The 25643-nt window shown below is 40.6% G+C and overlaps 1 long non-coding RNA gene across 1 annotated transcript in view; it reads left to right on the forward strand.

The window, feature by feature from the left end:
• Positions 1 to 25643, forward strand: part of LOC310685426 — a 621470-nt gene that overhangs the window by 402146 nt on the left and 193681 nt on the right. The window lies entirely within an intron of this gene.

Below are 25643 nucleotides of genomic sequence, written 5' to 3' on the forward strand. Positions count from 1 at the left end.
GAAAGAGCCAACTTGACAGCCCCTTCTTCCTTTTGCCTGCATGTCCATTAAAAAAATCTTTATACATTCCTGTCTGATGTCTGATGAGGAGCCCCCATGCCCAGGCTCATTGGGGCAGGGCATGTCTATGGGCCTATGCCTCACTCATGGATGAAACTGAAGGATCTCCTGGGGACATGTAATTTTAGCCTATGTGCAGTGTAACTTACATCCTGGTAAATTTGCTTAGTACTGCTAATGCACATAATCAAACACACATACAAAATGCTCTTGAAATCTATACAGAACAAGAAAACATGATACTACAACACAAACCTGTACCTATCTGTGCAAAAGGAAGCCATGTTGAATTCGATACAGTTTATTACCCATTAAGCTGATATAGGTTTACACTATTAGACTCTGTGCCTCTCACTTTGCCACCACAATGTACTCAATTAAACATTTTGGCCTCGTTTAGATTCTTTATGGCAAACTGTGTACTCAACAGCTCTCAACTCTTTTGATAATAATTTGCTTTACTTTACAAATAATTTGCCTTACTTTGCAAAAGAATGCTTTGCAAAATGCTATGGTAATCACCGTCGAATCCTGACCTTGCTCATCTGCAAAATTGCATAATTAAAAAGAGTGAAATTATATGTGCAGCTGAAAAGCTTGTGCATTCATGAAGGATCAAATAAATGACTCTTCAAAGGTGTACAAATTTCCTTCACATCATGCCACCTTGAGTGTTGTAAAAAATAAAGTGGAAAGGTGGGTTAAAGATTCCCGAATGAATGGATTCAAGTTACAAGAAAGGATTTTCCGACAGAACATCAGGAAAAACTTCCTGGCAGTAAGAGCTGTTCAGCAGTGGAACAGGCTCCCACGAGAAGTGGTGGACTCTCCTTCCTGGGCGGTTTTTAAGCAGAGGTTGGATGGTCATCTGTCATGGATGCTTTAGCTGAGATTCCTGCATTGCAGGGGGTTGGACTAGATGACCCTCAGAGTCTTCCAATGCTACAATTCTATGATTCTATGATATCTTAATCATACTATCATACTATCATTGTACCAGAGGAGCTGATTTCTCATACTATTATTACTACTGTAAAATGTTTATAAGTGGTAGAAAGAACATGCACTTCTAAACAGTGGGGCCATGGAATGAAAAAGGTAATGAGATTTCTGGGACATATGAAAAGAAACGGACAGTACAGTCATACCTCGTGTTGCGATTGCTTCATCATATGTTTTTTCAGGTTGCGTCCCGCAGCAACCCTGAAGTAGCAGAAAGAGTTACTTCCAGGTTTTGCCACTTGCGCATGCACAGATGCACAAAATGACATCATGCACATGCGCAGAAGCGGTGAATTGCGACCCAAGCAGGCACAGGTTGCATTCTTTTCAGGTTGTGAACGGGCCTCCGGAACGGATCCCGTTCGCAACCAGAGGTACCACTGTATTGGATTTTGTTTTTGTTTTTGAAGTGCCATAATCCCTTTACATTATGTGATAAGGGGAAGATGTGTGGGTACATATACAAAAGACAATTATATAACATATATAAATGCTACAATAAAATACAAAGACTGTACAATAGAAATGGATCTTCTTGTTATCCATTGGATCGCTTTGCAGTATTATAGATGCATTTGGTACCCTGCCTTCATTTGCACCACTCCCAAAACAGAGCTTCCATCTTTCCTTATTGCTCATGTGTGTGCTAAAGGAGAAGGAAAAAGGACGTTCTGTCTGGGACAGTAGACTGTTGCTCCTTGGCAGCCCCTATGTGCAACAGATGAACCAGTTGTACTGTTGAAGAAAGACATAGGCATACTTCTGTCTCAGAAAACGTATCTTAACAAAGGCATGGTGTACTCTGATGTGCGGGGAAAGGAAAGATTGGCACTGACTTATGTTTAATTTAGTTTAATTGGGGGAAATTTGCTGCATTTTCCAAATAAACATTTTAAATTGTTGTTCTTAAAGTACAATCTGCACACAATAACAATTCCACCAAAGCATTTAAACACCCTTAATTAAAATGTACAATAAAACAAGCCAGTTAAAAAGGACAATTAAAAACAGTTAAACAGTTTTAGTCTTCTAAATGCCATAAGAATATTTTTTCCTTGTTTTTCCCCTCCTTGCCTGAGTTTTAGAAGATTTATTGTGATGGAGAGCAAGCTTTGTTATTCACTCTTCCGGTGCAGCTCTTCCATTGGTCTTAATCCTGCTTTGCAGTCATGCTGATGCTGCTAGTTCCTTTCCATAGTTTACTCAGTGGGCTTCTGCATTGGCAATAGAGTTCCTGCTGAAACTGTACTAGAGAAGAAACAAAGATCAGTACAGCTCTGATGGGGAAATAAAATAATCTCGGCAGGGATGACTGTCTTCAAAGAACAGAACTCTCTCCTGGATCTTGAGATTTTGAGTCTGGAGTAATTGGCAAGCATCTTCAATGTAACAATAGATAGATAGATTGATGACAGATAGATAGATACACAGATAGATAGATACACAGATAGATAGATAGATAGATAGATAGATAGATAGATAGATATTGCATATCTATCTCACTTTTCATCAACAAGTGATCCCAGGGAGGGTTACTAATGGCTGAAATATATGATAAAGGCAGTCAATATGTTTTGTTAACTTTAAAAAAATGTTAATAGTCTTTTACATTTTAAAATAGAAACGCATACCCTCCAACATTCCTCATATGAAAATAGGGACATCCTTAATCCCCTGCAATTGACCCTCCTTGACCCCCATTTTTTTGTCCTCCCTGCACTGCTGCAGAGCATTTCCTATCAGAAGAAGGGTGAGTGCTACCACTAGTATACCAATGGTTCCTTGGTGGTCCTGAGAAAATCCCTTAATCCCGATTTTATTTTATTCTTTGGTATAAAAAACACATACTAATAAGTAAATTTTAGAAATGGGCAAGATTAGATGCAGTCACTCAAAGCTTTTTTTATATAAAAAAAACTATCATGTCTCCTTGTGCCCCACACTACTCCGCCTTTCTTCCCGCCCAGGGTCCTTGTCCTCCACCTGCCCCTCAGAGCTGGGGCGTCACATGGGCCTAGGCCTCAGTGGTGACAGCCTGTCCTCCTCCTTACGGGCTCTTCAGCAGTTCCTATGAGCTGCCCGAGGGAGGAGCTTTTCTTTAATTTCAGCAGGCAGTAAGTTTCTCTGTTTTTAATGGTGATCTTAACTGATTTTATACTGTATTCCTTTGGTATCCCAATTATACGCCGCTTAAGAAATAGTAGTATCAAGCCACATATAAACAAGGGGTTAGTAGCACTAAATAATATTTTAGATTTTTAAAATCCAGATATTCTAAATAAATTCTAAGAATTATGTCTAAAATCCAAGAAAGATTACATCAAAATATCAGAACTGATTTGAAATGTGCCAAGAATAAAAATGGCCTCTCTTTTCTGGAACCTATTCAACAGTTGAGCATTCAGCTCTATAACTAAAACCATGCTCTCTTAGTGTAATTCCTGGAGTGCTGAATGCCACCTCTGTTGCATTTTTGTCTGGATTTCCAGCAGATCGCATTTTAACTGTTTGTACATAATTCTTGCCTAGGATGCCTCATTCCCATCTGTTGCAGTGGCATGCTGCCCATTCACCTGTCTACATTTAATTGAATAGGTTCCAACAAGAGATTATGTTGAAAAAGGAACATCTGGAGATCTGAGAAACTATACCTGGTGGGAAAATGTACTAAATGGGATTTGCCGGTTTTCACTGGCACACATAAAGGCTTCACCAATACATTTCAGCCTGTAAATTTTTATCCCTGATATTTAAATTACTGGAATTTTGTGCAGGTGCATGATTAATTAAACAGGGATTCACACCTCTAGATGTTATTGCAGTACCCTTGAAATCCTTGCACTAGGTAGGTTATGTTACTCAGGAAACATCATCACCAGTGCATTGTGGTTCCTGGGTGAGCTGGAGATGGAGGTGGTGGACGCAATTCAGATCCCAAAGTCCCCTGACTTGTTCCCCTAGTCTGCAGGTGGAGGAAGGGAGAGGCAGAAGAAGAACTGCAATTCCAGCTACAACCTGAGTGGCATGAGGGTTCTGCAACCTTGAAGGTTTGTTATGTCAAGGGCCTGGAAAATTGGGAAAAGAAGACTCAGTGGCCCACTGCAACACGTCTGCTAGAACAGAGCTGAGGAACCAGTAGCCCTCAGGATACTGTTGAACTCCAACTCCCATCAGCTCCATCAAACATGGTCCATGACAACATATGGAAGGCCACAAGTTCCACTTCCCTCTGCTAGAAGCTGTGCAAATAGTTACCTTCACCCACTTTGATTTAGATTTAGCTGTCATAACAATAGTGGATCCTATGGAAGTACCTTCAGTAGCTGCCTGTCCTCTTATGATGGATACTGTTCAATATGTGTGACCTAATGATGAGGACAAGACCTCTGGATATGTGAAATTGGCCTCTTGCATGATTGGCCTTTGATTAAAGCAGACAGAGAAGTCTTGGCTTGGCGGTTAAGCAGAGCGATAAACCCACTCACTGCCTGTTGTGAAAGCTTTGTTTGGGGGAAGGGAGTCTCCCTGGATCCCAGCATGTTGAATAATTTCTGGCCAGCCTCAAATCTCCCAGTTTTGAGCCAAATGCTTGAGCATGTCTTGACTTCATACGTTTGAGGGTGAAACAATTGCTTAGACTAGTGGTCCCCAAATTTGTTTCCTATGGATCATTTGGAAATTTCTGAGGGTCTTGTGGGAACACTTAATGATTTTCTGCCTGTGCAGTACACTGTGCTAGGTGTTGTATGATTTATTTAGTTTATTTATACTCATTTATTTATACTACAGACCACCTGAATGAAGCTCACGGACCACTGGTCATTTGAGGGCCACACTTTGGGAACCCCTGACTTAGACTCATTTCAGTTTGGGTTCAGGACTGGTTTTGTGACTGACACAGCTTTGGGTATCTTGCATTGCACACCATCAGCAATAGCATCCTTCTGGATAACCTGGATGTAATGTGCTTGGGAGGCACTGTTCCAGTCCTTCCTTGGGGCTCAGTTCTGAGGTTTTAATCTTTCCTTGGGGCTCATTCCTAAAAGGTGCTGGTGGATAATGAAGTCTGTCTCCCAACTACATGGGGCTGCTGGGAAAGATTGTCTTGTAAGCTGATATGTGTGCCATCAATATGAATTGAGCTTATCTTGAAGACGGTAGCACTCCTCTTGAAAAATCAGATTTGCCATTTGGATTCAGCTTTGCATCTAGATATTTTGCAGTCAGGGTGCTTTTGCCAAGCTGAGGTTCCTGCCAGACATCAGATCTGGCCATTTTAATGCCTACCTTATGTGAATCTGGGTTAGATTACTGCAATGATATCGACTTGGCCTGCCTTTGAAGAGTCTTCTGGAACTTCACTTTGGTCTAGAACGCAGCATCAAATATGTAAGTAGAAACTCACCCCTGAGATTTTACATATTCTGCAATAGTTACACTGGTTGCCCCTTAGTTTCCACACACAATATGAAGTGATGATGATTTGCTTTAAAGCCCTAAATGGCTTGGGTCCTGGATACTCAAGGTTTTGTCTCATTCCACTCCACAGGTTTTACCACAAAGGCCCTTTTCTGTGTCTCATCTAGGAGGAGTTGTTATATTTTATAATGACTATAGGTAACATCTCCTGAAAACGAAAATCAAATTTAAACTTCATAGTCAATGATCACTTGAATTGCCAGATATATAGCATCCTGGGCAATTTAAATACATCTCTTTATTCATTGGCATTTATATGGTGCCTCATTAAATGACCATGAATAACCTTTTCGACTGAAGTACTGCGTCATTTATTGTACAAGGCTTTGATCTAGACAAAGTTATAGACTCTCTTGGGATCAAGGGGGAAAGCACATACACATTAACAAACTAGGCAGAGTGCTGATACATGTGGAGCAGAAAATCGCATTATTAATAGATTTTGCAGTTCTAGATGTGGATAGCACCTTAAAGATGGAAAACAGATGGGTTTAAAATATTAACTGAGCTCACAACTTTTAATCAACTTTAATTACACTTACACCATCTAACTGTACATAGTGCTATAGTCCTAGATATTGAACAATAGTTAACACTCATCTTTGGCATTGTTACTACTTGCTCAATACACAGGGCTGTGACACTATGTACAATTAGACAGAATAAAGTGCCATTAAATTGGTAAGTTATAGAGCTGGGTCCCATATGCAGTTACATCATGTGATGTCTTGATTAGTAAAGAACACTTGATGACTCTCAAATGAATATGGATTCTATGGACAAACATTATGTTTTGAGTTGGCATTCGGTTGGTATTAGGGTTGACACAAATCAGGACACAAAATCCAGACACAAAAGCTGTTGAGCTTTTTAAATCAAAGAGTTGTTGAGCTATTTGCAAGAGCTGAATGTCCAGGAAATTCTAGATGTGTGGCAACCTCAGTCACAATAGTCATTTACATTCACAGTTAATACTCATCAATAGCTCAAATTAATGCAATGTTAAAATCTGCTGAGGAGAGCAACATTCTCGTTTAACTGTAACATGGAGATGGGTGTCAATTTTCCTGAAATAAAGCTAAATTATCATTGGGTAATTTCATTAAAAACGTAAGTGGAGGGCAAGTATTTTGGTTATTTGAAGATTACATCATAAAAACTAGGGTGGCTTTAGCCCCAACAAAGATATCAACCAAATGAATGGCCATATCTCAGAAGATACTGTTGCATGGCACCCCAATCGCTGAGTAGTGTGAGATTCCAGGATTTCCAGGTGCTTACCCAAGGCTTGTGGTTCTTTTGTAATGAGGTACAATGGAGACTGTAGTGTCTTTATGTTATATGGTTCATTTACACATATAAACAACCTGCGCCTACGATGGAGGAGTTCACAACATTAAGACCCCAAGAGGACTTCCCTTCCCTCTTTGTTTCTAGATCACACCACTCCATGCTCAGCTCTTGCCTTTGCCTTTGCCTTTCTAACTACCAGCCAGTTGAAGAAGGGGGTCCACCCATTTGTTATCTAGCACAGATCCACTTCCTTTGTTCCCTTAATGGTCCATTATCCAGGCTATCACCTCACCGGGAAGCTAGCCTGGCTATTCCATGAATTAGAAGGCAGCCCAGGCATTTAGCCAACCCCTCAAACCCCCCCCCCAAAAAAAAACAACCCCTCATAACAGTATAAATTGTGTGTCAGTTTCCAAAATGACCCCAGTCTAGCTCTAGGTAAAGGTAAAGGTACCCCTGCCGGTATGGGCCAGTCTTGACAGACTCTGGGGTTGTGCGCTCATCTCACTGTAGAGGCCGGGAGCCAGCGCTGTCCGAAGACACTTCCGGGTCACGTGGCCAGCGTGACGAAGCTGCACTGGCGAGCCAGCGCAGCAAACAGAAACGCCGTTTACCTTCCCACTAGTAAGCGGTCCCTATTTATCTACTTGCACCCGGGGGTGCTTTCGAACTGCTAGGTTGGCAGGCGCTGGGACCGAGCAACGGGAGCGCACCCCGCCGCGGGGATTCGAACCGCCGACCATGCAATCGGCAAGTCCTAGTCGCTGAGGTTTTACCCACAGCGCCACCCGCGTCCCGCAGTCTAGCTCTAGTTGTGAGCAATTACCGGTAGTTGCATGTAGAAGCAAGTGGCCCCAGATAGATATGTGCATCCTTATTTATATCATAAGACTTATCCTGCAGTTTAGGTCTAAGTAAGCACTGTGATATGAGATGGAGATACATATCCAGACATTTACGTGCATCCACACCAGCCATGAACCCAGAAAGCACTTTGTGTCAAAACTCCCTTGCAGTGTGTATTGATGCTAGCAATAGAACTGAAACACAGGAGACTGTGAACCCATTTCTTTTGGTTATTTTATCACTATTTCAGAATGGAAACTCACTCAAAGGTGAGAGAAAGAGAAAGTAATTTTGTAGGTCATGTTTCATGCAAATGAAGCAGACTGATGGGGGAGGGGGAGAAATCAGTGACCTACATTTCATAAGCCTGCATAAACAGGAGATATATTTCCATAAACATACTAAATATAAAAGGACATAATAAATTAGAATGCTCTAGCTGAAATTTGACAGTCTTTCTTAAACATTCTAAAAAATATGGGGTGTGTATGTTTCAGGAACAATTGAACAAGCAGCACCTGAAGGTATCATTTTGAGGCATGTCCTAGTTTATATGCATGTCATATCCTATTAATTTTGGGTTTTTGCAGTATTATTACCATTATTTTAATTTACTATCCACCCATCACTGTAAAGTTCCAGGGTGGGTTACAACAATTTAATATACATCAAAACGTTGTTTTGAAAACTTACAATTGCTCTCTTTTTGAAAATGGATTTTTTATTTTTGTGTGTGAATCCTGAAAATATCTATTGTGGTTGTCAAAGATAAAGGAATGTTGGTCTAAGGATCCACAAAAGGGGAGGAGGAAAGTCAAAGGGGGTGTATTGATTATATCTTAATTGTTTTCTTTGTTGTTGTTTGTAAACCTGAAAATCCAAAAATAACCTAAAAAGAGAGAGGCCAAGATAAAGAAGTACATCTTTGGCATTCACCCAAAACTGTATAATGAAGTTGCCAGATGCACCTCTATGGTGAGAGAATTCCACAACATAGGGGCTGTCGCAGAGAATGTCCTCTCTTGGCCTGCCAGTCTCTGAGCTGTTGAGGGTGGCAGAACTAACAAGAGGGTCTTGTAGCGAACAAGGCAGACTTTCAGATATTTTGGGCCTGACTGGCAGCCTAAGCATCTGTTTTAAAACAAGAATTAAATGTTATCTAAATGGAGCTCCAGCTGCAGCATTTTGGACAAATTGAATAAATTTCTACCTATCACAGAAGAAACATTATATAGCTACGGCTGAAAGAAATGATAATGAATGAAAGAGAGAAAGTTAAACATGGTGAAAATGTGGCACTCATATCCTGGATCATCAATATGAATATGTATAACTTTGAGTTAGACTTAAGGCAATAAGTAAGACAAAAATAATTAAGGTTAATTGATTATGTGCTGGACATAATATACAACTACTGTCAAATTTCTGAACTGCTTGAGGCAGGAAAGGATAGAAGATAAAGTGCATTTTTGCAGTTCATTCATTTTCAAGAACATTTTGTATCCTTCTATTCAATATTGTGATGCCTTAATTTGTATTTTGCAGATACATACTTGGCATGAAATGATCCAGTGACAATCTTGTTGATTTTATTTCCCCATGTGATGTTGCTGATCCCCTTTTTCTTGAAATATGTGCACAGAGATCTGGGAGAAAATGTACATACATATAAAAATTATCAGGTAGGGTTTTTAATAAGTAAAAAACAGGGCAAAGAAATTGACTCGCTCTACACCTTCTTCAATTTTTATATTGCTTAAGGACAATTATGGGACGTTCAATACGACGTTGTTGCCCCCCACAGACAAGTGTCATCTATAGAGCTGGGAAGCAGCTGCTAAGAATTTTGTCTCAAAGTATGTCCCGTAAACAGATTATTCATGTGAACGGGCTCCATGCCAGGGCTGCCATATGTACCAGGATTTCAAACGTGGAATTAACTTTGGGGTCTTCCTAAAAAAAAGGTGACCAACTTTTGGGGTGTCCTGGTTTTTACTTTTTTAAATGTGGCAACCCTACTTCATGCAGATAAGGAGAAGTGGGTGCTAAGTAGTGCCACTGCACAGTTTTGTAGCCTTGATGTCCATGCATTGAGTGTAAATGTCCACATGTCTCCATGTGAACTGGAATCCTGACTCACTGGATGGGACTTGAGTTCTAAGGTCTCCAAACAGTATGGTCAATGGTAAGGGATGATGGGAGTTGTTGTCCAACAACAGCTGGAGGGTCACAATTTCCCCATCTCTGATGTAAGGTATCAGCTTGCAGGGAAACCTATGTCTATACATGTAAGCTTTCTTGCTGCAGACATCCATCCTCAATGTTGGAGACTGAACACGGACCCAGAGAGGCCACATGTTGTGGGAGGGAGAGTCAGTGCTGCAGCCTCAGTCTCCTAAATCAAGTAAAGAAAATCACAGCCTCACCTCTATGTACTTCCATCCTGCATAACCTCTGTCAGGCTCAGTCTTAAATGGTAAAAATAAGTAACTCTGACTATTTCTAGAAAGTAGAGATACTCAAGAAATTGCAAATTCTAGCACAAAGTGACCTTATCTGCTTATATCAGACTAATCTGAAGATCAGAACTTGGATAACCACTTGATTTTGCACTTTTCCAAATATTGTGCTGGGGCTGGATAAAGTCCCCCCCCCCGCACCGGGACCAGCACAGGCCAACCAGAAGCTTGTGGGAAACCAGCAAGGAGAACATGAGCACTCTTCTCTCCTATGGTTTCCAGCAACCTGCATTTGGAAGCATTTATTTTCCATGGGGCACCATGTCTTTTGTGTGTACAGGACTCCGATCAGGAAAGCTTCACACAGAAGCATCTTAATGAGAAACTGCAGTAGCACTTAAATATATATACCTCGGTACCTCAGGTTAAGAACTTAATTCGTTCTGGAGGTCTGTTCTTAATCTGAAACTGTTCTTAACCTGAAGCACCACTTTAGCTAATGGGGCCTCCTGCTGCCGCTGTGCCACCGCTGCACGATTTCTGTTCTCATCCTGAAGCAAAATTCTTAACCCGAGGTAATATTTCTGGGTTAGCGGAGTTTGTAACCTAAAGCTTATGTAATCTGAAGTGTATGTAACCCGAGGTACCACTGTATAGTTGAGGATCAGATGAGAGCCTAGGGGATGCTGAAAAACCAAGAGCATGGATGATGAAAAGAAGATAACTCAGAGGGTTCCCAACAGGAACAATGTAAGGAGGCCCCAGGGGAATGTTCAGGAAGGGGAACCAGTGTGACAGCATTGTGGATTGGAGCTGCAGAGAGACCCAGGTGATGCCATCAAAAATCAGCTGAAAGTGCCCAGGGATATAGTTAATTAGGGAAATCTGAAGCACAGCAGAGAGGATCCGCTTTATTTTCAGATTGAGGCGATGTTAATTTTGAAATGGTTCTCCTGCAAAGGCATTTTGAGATAGACTTCCCCTAATTAAGTTTTGACAGAAACAAGGGTTGCTGAAATGCAGACACGTTTGGTAGACATGCTGACCTTGCCTTTGAGTTCTCAGTGAGAGGTTGACTCATTTCCATACATGTCAGCTCTTCCTAGCTTTTGTGCAGATGCCCAGTGACATCCTGAATGCAAAGTCAATGCAGAGTCCCAAATTAATAAGATATCTCATAGCATGTTTAGTGGATTGACGGTATGTGCAGACCTAATAGGACCAGGTAAGTATTGTCGATGGAGCTGATTCCTAGCAACATGTTATCTGTGGTTGGAACACAATGATAGAGGCATTCCTGGAATTACTCTATGCCACCCTGAGATGAGTCAGTGGGACAAGATGCTCCCAGGCTGTTGCTGCTTTCAGCTGGAATTCATTCACATTCCAGCAAATTCAGATTGCACAATTATAGTTTATTTGGAAGTCTTGCACAGCAAATGCACTCTCCTCCCCAAAGAACAGATTTTCTGCAGCAAGAAAAGTGATGGGAAAATGCATTGGAATGTATGTGAGAACACTGTCTTGATGCAACATCATCTAACCTCTTTCTCTCTCTCACACACACATACACAATACACACAAAATCGGAATGAATGGTTAATAAATAACTCCCACTGAACTATTCAAATAGTTCCCTCTCTCTCTTTTTTGCTAGTGCCAATTAAAAAACATGTTATAGTGAGATGTTTATGAGATGTCTGAATAGCCTACTGTAAGTAATGAAGATGATGCTGTAATCTGAGATCACATTGCTCTTGGATCGCATTGCTCAGTGATAATGCAGAAGCGAAATCCATTTCACAAACCTCAAAAACTTTCTTCAAAGCAGTTTTGCCCAAAACCTGTAAAATGCCATGTGTGTGTGTTGTTTCTCTGTGGAGACTTCCCCGTGGAGCAGTTTGTATCTCTTTTCAGTACAATGTATCTTTTCATCTTTCATTTTTGGTCTTTCTGCTGCTCTCAGTAATTGCCTAAGCAGAGGAATTTCCCCTATTAAAGAAAGAATAATAATGAAAAATTGTGCTTGCATTTCTTTGTCAAGCATTTAAGGACTAAGCATGAACAGCCTCAGATAACTGCTAATTAATATTAATTCTTTCTGAATGCATTTTCAGTGCTGAATTGTTTTTCCTCTAGTTATTTCTGAGACATAAATTGGGAGGAATTAGTTCCTGGAGGGAATCATTAAGCATACTATAGTCTATCTTCCTTCTAAAAAAGAAGAAGCACCCATTCTAGTATGTGTTCAGCTCTCCAAAACCAAAATGTACTTAATTCATTTCAATGGATGAGGAAAGTGTGCTTGTGCAAAGAAAGGTGTGCATGAATTAACCGCTTCCACTCAACTGAATGGGCTAGCTTAGGGGTCGGCATCAAGGCACCTGCGGGCACCAGTTCCTTGCCATTATTTTCTATGATTCCAAACAGATCTAGAAGCAAAGGTCTCTCTCTCTCCTTAGAGCCTCCATTTGGCCTGGAGCTGTATTTACTCATGGAGATTACACAACCTTTTCCCAACCTGTACACCAACTCCCCAAGATGGTGATTTGCAATTCAATACCTCTCATGTAATCTAAGGTTAAACACTCATGTGTTAGCTAGCAGAGAGCAACAATAATTAATTATCAACCCATCTAAGTGCTTAGAGAGATTTTCTTGCTCTTCTTTAGCTTCAATGGAATATTCCAGTTAAACCCTTTCAGCAATACACACAGGCATTCTCCACTTCTGTGTGAATTGAACAATTATCCTTAACAGAAATAAGCCCATTCACTCAGCTAAACTACCATAATCAAAAAAGGCCTGGGCAAATAGTTTTAATCTGGTGCTCAGCTACATAGCTATTAAGTAGCCTAAAAACTGAAGCCAGATCCTGAGCTACTGTGATATCACAGAATATTAACAAATAGTCTATGTGCTGAGGGTGGAAACATCGTTCTATTTGATTTGTAATGGTTTCTAGAAGGGCTTAGGAATACATAACTTGGCACAAGGACACAGATTCCAAGCTATTACCCAGCATTTGGGCTTTATATGTCTACCCCAGTGAATCAGTGACTTTGGTCACCTGACGCATTGAAGGATTGTATTTTCAGTCATCTTTCAGCAGTGCTTTATTGCATCCTTTCATTTTGCCATAATAACACTATTTTTATTTTCTCATTCCTTCCTGTGCATTGTAATAACATTTTCTTTTGAGAGAGGCGTGTATGAGTAATGGCAGTTACATTTACTGCACCATCTTAGGTCTGATATGTCTTTATTCCCATCTGTATTCAGGAGAGGATTTTAAAATAGCACAAATAACTGCTGAAGGAACAAAAAAGGGTGGAACAGTGTTTAATGACAGCTGTGTTAACCTTGGGATGTAAGAAATGTCAATTTTCATTGGCTGTATGTAGAATGAGCCTGCGGTTTCTAAGCACAGATGTGTGCAGTTTACTATAAAAATATGATTAGCAAAAAAAAATTTTTTAAATAGTGGAAGGGAAATCTGTTTGGGGCAAGCCTGGTACAAATGTTGCCAGTGGCAGTAATATAAACTAGAACACTGCTGAGGAGGGCATGGAACTTTGACTAGCGAGCCAGTATGATTTCTATATCTTCACATGTGAATTCACTTTGAATTACTGTGCTAAGTCAGGGCCAGTGATGCAAAAAAGAAAAGAAAAACAAACAAACAACCTTCTCTGATCCAACTGCTTCCATAAAATGCCATTTGCTGTAATTGAATTGGTCTGTCTGGGGTCAATGATTGAACCATGTGATAATTTTACAATGCCCTTGGAAGACTGAAGGCCGGTTGTGCCCCAAAGCGATCCATCAAGGGGCTCCATGGAGCTCGCTTAACATTTATTTACTTATTATATCCTTATTTCATGAAATTTATACATCACTTGAATGTAAAAACAAAACAAAACCAGTTCACAAATAGAATTTTTTAAAAAAGTAAAATTATCAGTAAAGACAGTTAAAAACACCCATTTAAAACATTCAATAAAATAAAGTAAAATCAGCAATGAACTAAAAACAGATTAAAACACACATCAACGTATCTGGGAAGGCTTCTCTAAACAAAAAATGTTTTTAGCAGGTGATGAAAAGAGTACAGTGAAGCTGCCTGTCAATAGGCAGAGAGTTCCAAAGTGTACACTAAAATGCAGAATATTTTTCTGACACCTGTAACAGTGTCAGTTCCACAGATCGAAGCAGTCAAGTGGGAGCATATGGAGCAAGGAGATGTTGCAGGTAAAGTGGTACCAAGATGTTAAGGGATTTAGATACTAACAGTAACACCTTGAAGTTTGCACAGTTGCAAATTGGCAGGCAGTACAGATCTCTAAGCATAGGTGTTGTATGCTGACAAAGCCTCACTCCTGTCAGCAATCATGCTGCAGCATTGTGCACTAACTGCAGCTTCCAGATAAAGGACAAGGGAGCCCTAGATAGAGCACATGGCACAAATCCAGTCCTGGACTAACCAGTGCATAAACTACTAGGATCAAGCTTTCCTGATCTATCTGCACACCTCCAATCTGACACTTATATTCTGCCTTTCAATTTCATGAAAAACCATCAACCAATGATATATTGAACACTAAAATTAGGTCAATAAAATCCAAGTAATCAAATCAAAAATGGGGGAGGGGAAACCTCACAGGATTGATCCCAGGAACCTGGTAGATAGTCAGGAAAATCACTCATGCTCACCCATCCCTGGTACGCAGTGCAGAGTAAGGATGAGAGGAGTTGCTGCAAGCAGAATCCCTGACTTGGACCTTGTGTAGGATTGACAAGAATTTGCTTTCCACCAGAAAGAATGAGTTTCAAAGCTTAACTGCAGAACAGTAGTTACAAATAAACTTACAAAGATACAAAGAAACATATTGCTTTTAAACAAGCAAGCAATCTGGTCCCCTCTTCATTAAGTCCTTAAACAGTTCAGTAATTTTCCTCTCGCTGATCCCAGAGAGATTTGATGCAAGCATCTTGCTTGATCATCATTGTGGAGCTTAGTCGCTTCTCTGTTATATACTGGGAGCTCCTCCTCAAGACATGCTGAGCTGGCAGCCCTTCCATGCCTGCTTACTCCCATGACATGGAAACTCTTGAGTTCTCAAGTTTCCAGCAATGAGTCATCAATTAGCCTAAACTCTCAATGGAAGCCTCTGACCTTTTCTGCTGCATTTACTAGAGACAAATCTCTCTTGTCTAATGCAAACTTTTCTGCATAGCATTTCAGAGTACAATGCATTCAAATGTAAAATTTTGTGCATACTAAACTTATATCTTTAACACTGAATACTAAAAAGCTAAAGGACCCCTGACAGTTAAGTCCAGTCAAGAACGACTCTGGGGTTGCGGCACTCATCTTGCTTTACTGGCCGAGGGAGCTGACGTTTGTCTGCAGACAGTTTTTCCGGGTCATGTGGCCAGCATGACTAAGCCGCTTATGGCGAAACCAGAGCAGCTCACGGAAACGCTGTTTACCTTCCGCCGGAGTGGCACCTATTTATCTACTTACACTTGACGTGCTTTTGAACTGCTAGATTGGCAGGAGCTGGGGCCGTGCTCACGAGCTCACCCCGTCACAGGGATTCCAACCACCAACCTTCCGATTGGCAAGCCCTTGGCTCAGTGATTTAGTCCAGAGAGCAGCCCGTGTCCCCAACACTGAATACTATTGCCCACAAATTCCAACTTGCCCCCATAAAGGTAAAGGTAAAGGTACCCCTGCCCGTACGGGCCAGTCTTGACAGACTCTAGGGTTGTGCGCCCATCTCACTTAAAGAGGCCAGGGGCCAGCGCTGTCCAAAGACACTTCCGGGTCACGTGGCCAGCGTGACATCGCTGCTCTGGCGAGCCAGAGCCGCACATGGAAACGCCGTTTACCTTCCCGCTAGTAAGCGGTCCCTATTTATCTACTTGCACCCAGGGGTGCTTTTGAACTGCTAGGTTGGCAGGCGCTGGGACCCAACAGCGGGAGCGCACCCCGCCACGGGGATTCGAACCGCCGACCTTTTGATCGGCAAGCCCTAGGCACTGAGGCTTTAACCCACAGCGCCATCCGCGTCCCACAACTTGCCCCCATAGTGATCACCTAATCCCACATTGAGACAAAGGTAGGGTGGGTGGGATTGGGCAGATTGCTCAGTCAGTAGAGCATGTGATTCTTAATATCAGGGTTGTGGATTTGAACCTCATGTTGGGCAAAAGATTCCTGCACTGCAGGAGATTGGACTAGATGATCCTCGTGGTCCTTTCCAACTCTATAATTCTATAGTTCTATTCTATGTGTGCAAGTTACAAGGAGGTAGGGACTCCTGTATCCATCAGAAACTGTTAGGCTGCAGTGCTCAAACCACAGTACATAATTATGGTCTTTCACTTGTGTACAAAATCCTGGCAAAACTACACATTTTCTTAAGCCTTTCAAATGGTGCAACATGCACAGCTCGCTCTCTCCTGCTAAGTTATTAACCTAATGACATTACAGCAGATCTTTTCCTAGATCTTGTTTTTATATATATCAAGATGGGGAAATAACAGCTCCCAAAGTGTCAGTGATTTGTCAGTTAAATGTACTTTTTTTCTACTGTCTGTCTACAGTAATATCCCTTCCAGAAGAAAGGAACCCTGCTCTAATTCTCTCATTATCACTGTCACTTCAGATTGTCATAAGTGAAAAAGCCGTAAAAGACATTCAAGATGGAAGAAGTCCAGTTTATTGGTTCAAATGTCAATTTCACAGCTCAGTAGTTATTTCACAACTATGTACCGCTTGGCTAAACAACGTTTGCAGACAAATATTGATTTTTCTCCCCTTTTGCAAACCCTTCTTTAGTCTATTTTTCTGGATGTTGTCTCTTAACATGATAATGAAAATACTCATAAACCATAAATATCTAGTAAAGCATTATTTACTCCCTAAATAAGGTGATGTTGTTGCATAATACATATGACCTCTCTAAAATATTCCACAATAAAATACCTTTTCCACAAGGCGATTTGATCAACCCCTTATTTCCTTTCCCACTGCAACTGAATTTCTTCGCATTTATCTCTTTGTTAACTATCCCATTGTATTTGTATTATTGATAATATTGCTTTTATTAATTTGATTTATTAGCTGACTTTCATCAGTTCAAAACAAATTACAATCAAAAGAATATGGTGGTTCCTAAAACCATACATCTCAAATATCAAAGACCAGTTCCCTTGGGAACAAGGATGTTGCTATTGGTTTGCTTATAAAACTTTACCATACGCTTTTATGGTGCTATATATCTGGGCCAGCGTATCTGGAAGACCACTTTCTTCCATATGATCTTCATACCTGTAAGTTGAGATCATATTCTATAAAGTCTTAAAAGGCTCAAGATCACAATACCTCAAGGACTGCCTCTCCCATATGAACCAACCTGGACATTATGATCGCCAACTGAGGCTCTTCTTCATGTGTGTCCTCCATGAGAGACCTGGAGGGTGACAACACGAGAACAGGACTTTCCTGTGGTGGCTCCCCATTTGTGCAATGTTCTCTCACGGGATAATCTCTGGTGCCATCATTATATCTCTTCAGGCACTGGGCAAAAATGTTCCTGTTTAACTAGACCTTTGGCCTCTAACTATGTGCAGCCTCTTAGCGTGAGTGAGGTATTTTTAATATATTATTTTAATGGTTTTTAATGTATCTATATGCTTTTTGTTTTTGTTTGTTTTGCTTGTAAGTCGCTTTAAGTTGCCTCTTGCAAGAAAAAGTGACCAATAAACTTAATAAACAATCATAATAATAAAAAATACAGTATTATTCTTCCATTGTTTCATGAGACCAACGGATGCCAACATTAACAGGTAAGATATGGATCATTCACCCCAGAGAGGTTGCTTTGGGCCACAATGCAACATACATTTCAGAGACTTGAATGCTTGAGTAAACAGTCCAAATCCAAGTGGTCAGTTCCACTTCCTATTGTGTTGGCAGACTTCACAGAAGATGCCAAACCATTTTCTTCCTTGTATAAAACCGCTTCTTGCAGTAATGGAAAGTACTCCTAAAATGAAAATGAAATAGAGATGTTGAAATTAACCTTTGTATTTGTGCAAATAGTGCACTTCTGTTCCTCATATTTATTTATTTTTAAAAATGGGTCTCAGTGCAGATTAATTTTGAATGCACAAATGTTTATATGCTAAACATACAGTGGTACAGTACCTCGGGTTACATACGCTTCAGGTTACATACGCTTCAGGTTACAGACTCCACTAACCCAAAAAAAGTGCTTCAGGTTAAGAACTTTGCTTCAGGATGAGAACAGAAATCGTGCACCGGCGAGGAGGCCCCATTAGCTAAAGTGGTGCTTCAGGTTAAGAACAGTTTCAGGTTAAGTATGGACCTCCGGAACGAATTAAGTACTTAACCTGAGGTACCACTGTACAATGGCACATATTGACTTTAACTACACCAATCTGTTAGAGGAGAAAACAGGGGCTAGATTCAGTCACCCAGTCCCTGCAAGCAAGTGATTGTCAGCCTTAACAGAGCCAACCTCTTTTGGCAGTGTGCCCTCATGATCTGCATGAGGACCAGACAAGGGGAACTGTGCATTTAGCATTCTCCCAGACACTGGCTTATCTGGCTGTTTGCCAATATGCTAAAGCCTCTCCCTTAAGCAAACAAGTGCAATTAGTTCCTGTAAAAAAAATAAATTAAAAGGTAGATTGGTAAAACATGAACCAGATCATGATCTCTTTTAAAACTGCCACTTTGGTCTGCAATAGTAACAGCCCTGTTCTTCCTTAAGACCTGCAATCAATTTGTACATTGAAATGTGCTTTAGAAATAATAAATAACTTAGGTGTCCAAACCTACTTGAAAACATCTCATTTTAAATTAATAAACCTCTACTAATGTTTGAAGTATTTACTCTGGAATGCCGGTAGTTTGCTGGCAAACATATTGATCTACTGGATATTTTACAGGATGTGAATTTATTATACTGTTTGCAACTCATTTGCATTTGAGTATTTCTAATTGAACCTTGTTCTAAATTATGGAATATTTTTACTCATGCAATATTCACATTTTTAGGCAGTGGTCCTGCACACACCAGGGAGTAAGTTCCATTGAATTTGCTGAGGTTAGCTTCTGAGCATGCAGGAATGTATATTATAGGATTGTATATTAAAGGCAAAATCCAGAATTCCATTCAGTGCAATGAAGGAGTTAACATTTCCTCTAAATGCTCACTACTTGTACTAGACCTAACTTGGTTTGTGCTCATTAACTAATTAGCTCTGTCTGGCTGTCTTGGCTCTCTAGCCTCTTTGCCCTCTAGTCTTGCTTTCCTATTTGTTAAGATTGATTGTTCTGTAAAGTGCAGCTGTGGGAGGGGGGAAGCTCAGACTTCAGAAACAATCTTGAATCCTACAATTGTCTCTTGAGTCATAAATATGTAGACAGTTCTTCTATAATAAGCAACGTTTGTAACTCAATTATTCATTATTGCAGTTGGTTCTCTTTCTAGTGTGATAGGCAGAGATCTTTAGCTTCCAACATTAGCTGTAAGTTACTTATCCTCCCCAACCACAAAATACCTATTTCATGCTTTTAAGGTGGGAGGCAAGCAAGACAACCTGAATGAGTTGCAGCAATTTTGCCACCTGTAAAACCCCTGTTATGTTAAACCACATGGAGATTGCCTGCATGTATGAATCAATCAATCAATCAATCTCATGGGCATTTACTTAAAACACACTGTCATTGAGACTTGTTTCTTGTGACAAGCCGTTTGTCTGAAGCAGCTCCTCCTGTGGTTTGGGTGATCTTAGCCTCCACACTGCAAATTGGGTGGTGGTGCTTTCTATTTCTATCTTGTGGATCAGCATCCCTATAGTTGTCATCTACATGTTGTTGTGATCATTAGGTCCAAGCAGCAGCAAGGACTTGGCCACCTAAGGGGAAGGTCCAGAGGAATATGTGCAGCCCATACCACTAACGGATAGGTTCAGTATCAGACACTGAGTCTTGCTTAAGACTGGCAATCTGGAGCCTTGGACCTGAATATCTGAGGCTCCTGCTTGTGCATTTATACTGCGCCAACCTTCTTGTGCCTCACTTTCTTCTTCCCAGTAGCAGCAGTGACACAGCTGTTGGGAGGTCCGGTGAGCACTGCTGCCTCATTATGCCATATACTTAAGGAAGAGAAGTTCTGGGGCTTTTCCAGCTTATCGTAAGCAGGGATAACTGAATATGTTTCCCTCATTTCCTTGCTTTCCACTGCTTAGTTCAGTTACCACATTTCCACATCAGTTTGTAAGTTTATATATTTTATAAACTTACTGCCTCATCTACTTGTTGCACACAAGGATTTGTGAACACAGGCTAGCTCAGCTGATGGCCATTGTGGTCTGATCAAATACCAGGAGGAGGCTCAAAATTCCCACTCCTTCCCATGTTACAAACAGGGGTATTGCCAGTGTAAAAAACTGAGTATATATGAAGCAGTGGTTGTGAAATAGTGCAGTTGCAGTATTATCACAACACTGTAACTATCTAACAAGGAGAGTGAAAAATGGTTCATGAAAGCAGATTTGTGATAATAGCTTTGCCTACTGAATGATGTCAGTTGTTTACATAGCTACTCAAGCAAGAGAAGGCCCTTCTATCTGTTAACCTGTGATTTTAAATAAATAGGCTGTCTTCTTTCTTATCATGATTATCAGCATCCTCTTCGCATCACTATCCAGCAGAAACTGCTACCAGTCAGCTTTGTTCAAATGAAATTTAGATAATTTACACAGCTTGAGATATTTCTAATCTTTCTCCATATGCCATTAAATTAATGACACACAAATGTTGTTGAAAGCTCTTCAGTAGGTGTTGAATGTCGTTCTTCTCGCTTACAGCCTTGGCATGCTGACCTTAAGTTGAAACACCTAGGAACACCTTGTATTTCATTTTCTATCAAGTGTTAACAAGATTGATAAACGCATCATTATCTGAGTATGTGTTTATCTGAAGATGTAATCTTTAGCTAAGGAAATGGGGATAATCTAGTTAGAGGAAGATTTTTATTCTCACTTAGTGGGGTCTGTGTGTGTGTGTGTGCGTGCACGCGCGTAAGTTAAGTATATAACATTTGTGGGGTAAAAATATGTATGGGGTTGTATCCAGTATTAATAATAATGTTATACACCGAGTCAGAGGAAGGCACCTTAGAACTGTGGGACAGGAATTCCAAACAAGGATGCTAAAGACCCCAGACTGAACTGACCCCAGTTCCATTGTCTTTATTAAGAGGGGCTTAGAATTACAGCAAAAATCAGCCTACCAGTTTTCCTTGCATCTTGCACAGGACGGATACCGCCAGGCAAGAAGATGATGTACAGTCCACACTCAAGCAAAGATGCATACATTCTTTATACAACAGAACAGCATATGTCACGTGGGAACACAGGTGGCAAATGTCCCAACATTACTAATGTTTCCCCTTACTGGCCTCTGCGCCCAACCTCCCAGGCCCACAGATAAGAGTGCCATCCAAGCTGTGTAGAAACATAAGAGCTCAAAGCTACAGCTACTACCAGTTAAGAATGGGGTTATCTTGACTATAACATGGTGTAAGCAGAGCTTCTGGAACATTCCACCTTTGGTTCATCACAGATACTCTTCTTTTTACATTGATACCCCCCTTTCTTCCATCATGAACCCAAAGCAGCCTACATTTATTTTTATTTTTTCCTTCACCTCAAAGTGGTGCATATGGTCCTCCTGTCCATTTTCTCCCCACAACAACCCCATAAGGCAGGCTGGGCTGAAAGGCACTGACTGGCCCAAGGTCACCCAGTACATTTCATGGCTGAGTAGGATTGCAGACTTGGTCTCTCATTTCCTAGTCCAACACTCTAATCACTATGCCACCAATGATGTCCATTAGTGGACACCACCAATTTAAATCTATTCATTTCAATGGGTCTACTTTGAATATGATTAACATGAGAACCAACCAATCATTTCTGTGCCTGATGTTCTTGCACTAGTGACTGGACATTTTAATAGTTTGTTTATTGCATTTATATACCACCTTTTCCAGATGGGAGCTCAGGGTGGTCTACATAGTTCTCCCTCTCCTCATTTAATCTCTATAACAACTCTGTGATGTAGGTTAGGCTGAGAGCAACAAACCCAAGTTCAGCCAGTGAGCTTCATGGCCAAATGAGGATTTGAACTCTGGGCTCCCAAATCCTAGTCAGACATCTGAACCACCACATTACACTGCCTCTCAATGCTGTTTTATCTGAACTAAGGTTTCAATGTTGTTTTTATAAGTCCCCCCCCCCCCTTATTGGATGTATTTTTAATTTCTTTTTAACTTGATTGCAAGCTTACCTGTAGAGAAGATGGCTATTGGAGGATGGCTTATATAAATAATTTCAACTTTGTTGAATTTGGGGGTGGATTTCTGTAGAACAAAAGAATGACAAGGGGCCTCCCTTAATTGTATTTCTTTTTCCAGGTATACCTAAATCATGCACTCACGCTTTTGTTCTCAACTGCTACAAGTATCACTTACCATAGCAACAAAAGAAATCTGTATGTGGCGGTTCCCATGGCAAATAATGTAATTCGTAACCAAGGTTGTTGTTTTTCTTGTGTACTTTGCAATCTTAATATTATGAAAACTTGGGGGCTGGTAAGAGGACATATGGAGAATTAGGACATATGCAGTATAAATCCATTAAACAGAAGTGATATGGATCAGAATTTAAATTCCCCTCCCATGAGAATCTTAGTCAATCTCCACTTTGAAATCATTATGGAAGTTTATATAAATGAAGTCAGCAACTTGGATTAAGAATGGGTTTACTTGCAGCATTTTATTCATTAGTGATTTGCAGTAAACAAATTTAATTTTAACATTTATTGCATCTGTTTTTTCAGATGTGACAGTTTATACCACACCATTTGGCATCAGCTAACTCATACTTTCATAGTATGCCATCCGAACTTAATCCCTGGCTTTCCCAATATAAAGACTGCCACAATTCTCTTTACTTCTGTTATCTGCCTTCCCAGAAACCTGAATGAAGGCTCCAAGCCAGGAGAATGGTGGTGGGATGCAGGAGACGGGTCAGAGGAAGAATGGAGTGCAGACGAGTTGGAGGTTGGGCAAACAACAGGTTTAAGTGAGACTGAGGCAGCTGAGGAGGAGAAGAACAGATCCCCAGGCCCCTGCCAGTTCCACTGTTTCCTTCTCCCCTTTTTCTCATCTATCCCCAAGAATGAGGAGGGTTTTACATGTGGCAGAACAAAAGACAGAGAGAGTCTGGTATCTAAGTAGTTTGTGACTGTTGGGAAGGCAGCCAGCTGGGGGAAAGTCTTAGGAGGAAGTGGGAGGCTCAGATCCTCAGTCCAGGCAACTGCCTCACTTGGGCTAGTCCTGCCATGGAGTTCTCTGTTGTGTTTTGTTTCTCTGAATAAGGAATCAAGCTTACTGCTCATCTCTGAGTTTCTGTGTGAACTGCAGCTGAACCAGTCCTGACAATCACTGCTGGTTCTGAATTCCTACCAGATCCTACCTTAATTTAGGAATATGTTGATGCGTTTAGCATGAGTTTAATTTGTATTTTGGCAAAGTTATTTAAAGCTACGTATTTAATTTCATAGTTTCAATATTTATGCTTTTAATTCTAAGAACATGACAGTGTTTTTCAATAATTAAGTAGATAATAGAGCATATCAAGCTCCAAATTATTTTGAAACTTGCAAATGAGACAACAGTCTCATTTGTATCTTTATTAAAGAAGGAAAATGCAAACCGTTCCAGGCTGTGATTAAACATTCAGAATTTGGTGTTCTAAATGGATGGGATTGCACACTGTGAAAAAGGCAAACTGTTAGGGAAAAATGCGTTCTCGGTTTAAAGATTTCATACCCAGAGGAAAGACACAAACCAACAAAGCCAATATCAAAATGGCAAATCTTTCAAACATGTCAGGAAACCATTTTATATTATGGAATAACATTGACCTCTTTCCCTTTCCATCAATATGGGCATGATTAGACTGTCCTGCTGTCAACTACAAATCTTTGTATGGCTGCTTAACTTGAAAATGATAACATCTGTGGAAGAACTTGATATCACTGCGACTGGGAGAGGAACAGTTTTTATGCCTTTGGCAGAGTTATAAAATATGTATTTTCTCTCTGCTGCTTGTTTTGCATTTTGTACTTTTCATTACATAAAAAGTAAATATATATGTTTTCAATCAGCCAGGGTATGCTGGAGGTTATTTACCAAGCAAGATATTTTTTAAAAAACCTTTGTAGCATATAATATGAAGAGCCAACCTTTCGTGGGGGAGCAAATGCTTCAATTCTAGGTCCTTGCTTCAATTCATGGTATCTCCAGCTGCATGAAATCCGAGAAAGCCACTATCAGTCACTGTACACAATACCAAACTCAGTGGACATTTGCTTTTTCCCAAGGGTCCTAAGTAATTATATGTATCTCATTGGCTAGAAAAGAACATTTGCTTTCTAGTTACTGCTTTTAATACTACTATTATTTTCTCCTTCATAAATCAATGTTCCTTAAAAAAAATAGTGTTTGGCTTTCATAATCAAGCTGAGAGACAGCTTGAATATGAATGGAGAAAACTCCAATCAAATGCAATTGAACACTGGTGATGCCTCATCATCCAGCCTACCTAGTGGCAGTGAAGGCAGCAAAGAAGGCATACTTTGCTGCCTCCATTGCATCCTCATTGCAGAAAAGCAGAGCTTTTCTGGGTCCTGTGGGGCCTTTTACAGTCTGGTGTAAAGGAGGTGACAGAACCAACAGTAACTTGCTGTGACTTGTTGGCAAAGCAGAGGATAAAACCATTTACATCTGCTGGGAACTTAACTCCACTATGACAGCAGATGAATCTCAAGAAGTATCCAGAGCACTGTCTGGTCCTGTTACATTGGATGAGTTTCAATTGAGGATATGGACAAGCTGCTTGGATCGGTCAGGGTGACCACTTATGCTCTGGACCCTTACCCCTCTTGGCTGATAAAAACTAGCAGGGAGGAGAGAGCTGGCTGGGTCAGGGAAATGATTCATGCCTCCCTACAAGAAGAGTTGGTGCCTGCCTGTTTGAAGGATGCAGTAGTAAAACCACTCTTCAAGAAACCCTCCCTAGATTTGGAAAATCTATGTAATCATTGGCCAGTTGCCAATTTCCCTTTTCTTGAGTAAGGTTCTTGGGTGGGTGGTCAAGGACCATATCTAGATGCTCTTTGAGGAAACTGATTTTCTAGATCCATTTCAGTTGGAGCTTAGGCCCAGTTTTGGCACAGGAATTGCTATGGTCACCCTGAATAATGACTGCTGTTGGGAAAGAGACAGGGGAAATGTGTCCTTTATATTTTTCTTGACCTCTCAGCTGCTTTTGATAACATCAACCATGGTATCCTTCTGAAATGGCTGAGTTAGGAATCGATAGCACTATTTT

This window comes from Podarcis tiliguerta (genome assembly GCF_965153285.1).
Source record: "Podarcis tiliguerta genome assembly, chromosome: 9".
NCBI classification, from domain to species: domain Eukaryota; kingdom Metazoa; phylum Chordata; class Lepidosauria; order Squamata; family Lacertidae; genus Podarcis; species Podarcis tiliguerta.